This window comes from Zea mays, chromosome 4, assembly GCF_902167145.1.
Source record: "Zea mays cultivar B73 chromosome 4, Zm-B73-REFERENCE-NAM-5.0, whole genome shotgun sequence".
NCBI classification, from domain to species: Eukaryota; Viridiplantae; Streptophyta; class Magnoliopsida; order Poales; family Poaceae; genus Zea; species Zea mays.
In genome coordinates this window covers 208,604,410-208,609,221 of record NC_050099.1, presented here as the reverse complement: position 1 = coordinate 208,609,221, position 4,812 = coordinate 208,604,410, and the positions used below count along the sequence as shown (strand labels likewise).

At 43.1% G+C, this 4,812-nt stretch overlaps 1 long non-coding RNA gene across 2 annotated transcripts; it reads left to right on the top strand.

Moving 5' to 3' along the window:
* The first annotated feature begins 1,269 nt into the window (after window positions 1–1,269).
* LOC109945621 (uncharacterized) lies at window positions 1,270–3,368 on the top strand. Of its 2 annotated transcripts, XR_004857931.1 has the most exons (4): window positions 1,270–1,850; window positions 2,128–2,201; window positions 2,311–2,978; window positions 3,051–3,368. It is a non-coding gene; the product is annotated as an uncharacterized lncRNA (long non-coding RNA). The 2 variants fall into 2 exon arrangements; XR_002268879.3 differs by having other exon boundaries at window positions 1,338–2,201.
* Window positions 3,369–4,812: the final 1,444 nt, after the last annotated feature.

Genomic DNA, 4,812 nt, shown 5'->3' with positions numbered 1-4,812 from the left:
AGGCTCATGGGCTGGGCTGCGCTGAATTTTGGATGCAGTGATAACTTGGTGCAGTTTGGCATTCAGATGAATTTATGGTCTTAATGTTGGTGACTTGGTGCAATAATTCTGAATTCTAATTTTATAGTGGCAGTTAGAAAACTGGTCGTGGTCTTATTTTTTTACTCAATACAGAAGTATAAACTGTCATGTCATTTTAGACTATAATTCAACTTGCTGCGAATGAATTAAAGTCTTTACAAGGGATTGAATTGGATTTTATTTGCGAAAACAGGGACTTCAGGTGGCGATTGGTGATTTGCTGTTTTACTTAGAGATTAAATACAGTAGTGCTCAACCAGATAGTTTGGTTTCATCGCACTGCTAGGTGCTAGCTTGAGTTGTTCGGTATAAAAAACTTATGATGATTGGTTCTCTTTACAGAAAATTTAATTTCTTTGAGCTGAATTGTGTGTTATACTGGTGAGTTAATCATTTTTATGCGTGTTCTTGGCTCCTATCACAATAGCAGGAGGATTCTTTTTAGGCAAGTTAGAAGGTGTATGGAACTATTTCATGACTGGCATTAGGCGGGAATTTAAAGGCTTTTCTTTGGGTTACCAATTAGAAACATTCTGCAATGTAGAAAAGGAATTTACCTTTTTGGACATTTAAATTGTACTTCATAATGAAAAAGTAAATGAGTCTGCTGTTGGAATGGAATGCCGTTTTTATTTCCCAGTCAAACATATAGGTGGGTTTCTCAATGATCTCTTCTATTTTAGGTCTTGCTGGTGCCACAGCAGATGTCCATTGCTACGATGTGTCATTGAACAAGTGGAGCAGGTAGAGTATTCTATAAACAATTTTGACCTTTTTCAACATTTAGTATTTGGTGCCGTGATTTAGTTAAGTTTGTTGGTAGCATGGTAATTATATCTGCAATATGCAGAATTCTTCAAATATATCTAACTACAACTGTACTTTGTTAGGCTTACCCCACTTGGCGAGCCTCCTTCACCAAGAGCTGCACATGTGGCAACTGCGGTTGGAACCATGGTGGTTATTCAGGTATTTGTTTTTACTACTGGTTACACTTGCTGACTAGGCTGGTTTCAACTTACCATTTCTTTATTATTAAAGCCGAACGGAAAACCGCGCGTATAGAGTGCCACGTCATTGTTTTTTTATTTCAGCCGTTGGATCGCGCCTTAAGGGCCACGAAACATCCAACCTTTCTACCGCGCCCGCGAAACCTTCTAGGAGGTTCCTGTCGTCTCCGTGGGCGCCGTCATGGGTCAAGGAGGCCCCCGACCCCCTCTTCAACGCTGCCCTCCAGGAGCTCCGGCTAGACGTCGCCGCGCCCCCCCCTAATCTGTCTCCCCTCAGTGACACCGACGTGCGTGGAAGCGTTGCGGCGAATTGCAGGCTATGGGACGACCTTTATGTGGCTGCGCTGTTGCTGGGTGGCGGCAACCGCGCAGGATGGCGCGCACCGCGGCGCAGTCCGCAAACGTGCGCCGCACCCCGCGCAACGACGTCGTGTACAGCACCACCGCCTGTGGCCGGGGCGCACGCGGCTCGTCCGCGAGCTGATGCTGCTGGTGCTGCCGTCGCCACCTGGACGCGGCCGCCGGCCGGTGCCCCGGGTGGTGGTGGTACGTCAGCGACCGCGCCAGCTGGAACGGCCTCTTGCCGCCGCCGCCTCAATCATCCATCTCACGCGCCGACGCAGCAGCAGCGGCCGGCCGCGCCGCCGCGGGAGAAGGCGAATCGAGGCTGTGGCGGTTAACCGGAGGCGAGGAGAAGGGGGAGAAGGAAGACGAAGAGGAAGCGAGCTGGGCAAGCAATCGACGCAAGAAGATCAGAAGGTGGGGGCACCAGAGCCGCACTTTATATGATTTCTTGTGGTGGTGGAGATTTTGACGACTTTCTTGATGCGTTTTTTCTTGGTCTTCGCTCTTTTGGTACGGTAATTAGCAAATTTATTAGGAGATGGTTAAATGCTATTTATTAGTACTATTATATACTAGAAGTAGAAATGATTTGTCTTATGAATGGTTTGCTGATTGGGAGCTTGGAGGCTGTTTAGAGTTGTACTGGCAGTGACTAACAACCTTCTTCTGCTTGTGTTGCTTAATTTTGAAGAAATCTTTCGGTTTGAAGCCCGGTTCAGCGAAGTTTGGAAATTACTACTAATCCTTACAAATTTCTCAAAGGAGGTAATTGGCACTTAATTTAGTTGGTCCTTCATTGGCCCACTACATGATGTAATAGTGATTACAATTTTCTTTTGTGCACTGAGTTTATGTATTGCATTTCCTGCTTTAGGTTTGGTTTAATTCAGCTCTTTTCGTTCAAGCTCGTGCAACAGGATGTTTGATCCATATACAATTTGTTGGCGAGGTAATTGTTACTTGCTTTAGTCTATTATCCATTCCCGGTATTGGTATACTACATGATTCGTGCTAGGTACAATTTTATTGTGTACACTCAGTTCAAGTATTGGGTGCGCTCCTGTCTTTGCTTCATTTTAAAAGTACAATATCTGCATTTACCCTTTTGAATCGGTTTTACCGATAAGGAAATGTTTGTCGTTTTATTTCAATCTGCTTCCTGAGCTCTTCTCCCTAGCATTACAAGAGAATAATGTTATCAGTTGAAGTGACTGCTGTGCAGTGCAGGTGCCCCTTTCAGTTCTTAAGGGAAAAAAATTAGCCAAAACTGTTCTAGTATTGAATGAATAATGATTTCAGTCCATTCTGTGGCCATATTACCTGTTTAGTACAGATGATGGAAGCAGCAGAATGGTCAGCAAGGTAAGATCTGTCTTCACGGAGATCTGCAGTGGCAGATATGCCTGGATAAATACATAACTATTGTGCTTGCAATATTTAGGCCATGCCAGCATCAACCTTAATTACCTAGTTTGGTTCCAACAAGAACTACAGGAACAATAGGTGAAAATCGGCGAAGCTCTGGCATCCACTGTACAGACGGTAACCGACCAGCCACCTCTGCCACGTGGGCGCGCTGGATCCTGACGCCGGCTTTTCTTGTGCTACTCGCAGGGTCCTGACTCCTGATGAAGCAGCCGAAGTTGGACTTGGTTGAGGACTTGAGTAGTACATACTACAGAGAAGCTGCAGATGCTGGTGCTGTTGGAATTTCTGTTTACTAGAGGCTGTTTACTAGGGGTATTTAATCTACGGAATAAATGACAGATTACCATGTTTAACAGATTTTTTTAGAAAATCTAAAAGGAGCTGTTGGATTACAGATTTTCTTTAAAGGACAAAAGCTCTCAGGGTATATATATGAGCTGTTGGAAACGCTCTAAACACCTTATCCTTTCTAAAATCTACCTTTCAAATCTGGTGCATGGTCAATGGTATTCAATATATAATCGCCTCCATCTCTAATATGCACCATATATTGTTACTGTTACAGTAGTCGCGCACAAGGCGCGCACATTGCACTAGTATATATAAATGTGCTGGCCAGCACATGCAGAAGCAGAACCCGACGCAGGAGAAGATCAAAATCATCTGACGTTAGCAACAGTCCACCGACCGGTTATTTAGCCCTGATTGATATGTGCAATCATGGTTTAGTAGGCGTATACCGAAAGCGGCGTATAATAATAGACTAGTCGGTTGCCCGTGCGTTGCGACGGCTTACAACAATACCCACATAAACTATATATCAAAAAAAATTCAAGATTTTTTATTGATTGTCTCCGCTCTCTGTATATTTTTTTTGATTTGGCTAACTGATGTTATTGTTTACTCCATGCAATATGTCTTGGTACAACATAGCCAATAAAGTGAGCGATTAGAAGAGAGTTCACAACGGCTAACTGAACGAACATGGATTATAAAATAACATAATTGCACCATACACAGACCAAATAAAAGAAAGTTTGAGAGCTCAAGTTTCTAAAATAAGTCACATGAAGTCAAACTTATAAAAAAATAGATAAAAATATGGAGTGATTGCTCAAGTCAGGCATCAATAAAAACTGTATGCGCTCCATAAAAATTATGCTACTTCATAGCAATTACTAACGTTTAAAGCCAACAAATAACCTTTCATTTTACTGTTCAATTCAGCAACCTCAAACACCATGGAGTCCATTGCGCCAATGTGGTCTCAGAAACGATCTAATGCTTGTAAGAGCCAAGAACGTCATGTCGTGCTTGGGCTGTACCATCGGTCTGTAGTGCTGGCCCGACCCGACATGATTATATTTTTTATGTTACAAAAACGTATATACATATATACAATTTATATTCAATATTAAAAACATTTGAGCATGATGTTCTACTGGTTAGACAACTTCATCTAGTGTCTCCCGCCCTTCTTCCATCAGAGCATGGATTCAATCCCTACCTCTAGCACCATTTTTTTAACATTTTACGCTGATTTAATCAAATGGGCCGACGGGCTAACGGGCTGGTCCGGCATAGTCAGCAGGCCGGCATGACGTGACTGGGCCAGAGTTGTGGCCTGTGAGCGTCTGGCCCGTGCCGGGCCACCGTTTGGCCATCTATAGGCGTGTAGTGATTAATTTGAAATAGTTGTGAGGGGTTATTTGTAAAAAAGATGATGCATGACGACCGTTGAAACTGATGCTTTAAGTATAGTATAGATTACACTAATCTTAAGTTGTTTTTTTCTTTTCTTTTCTTTCTGGATAACTTCTACTTCTACTCTTTGTTTACTCTGTTACGTGGTATCTTTGTGAACGGGCACACCTAGGAGAGGTACGTCCTCGTTCGAAAGAGTACCACAATAACACTTAGAAATTTATTGTTCTCGCATTCTTTATGT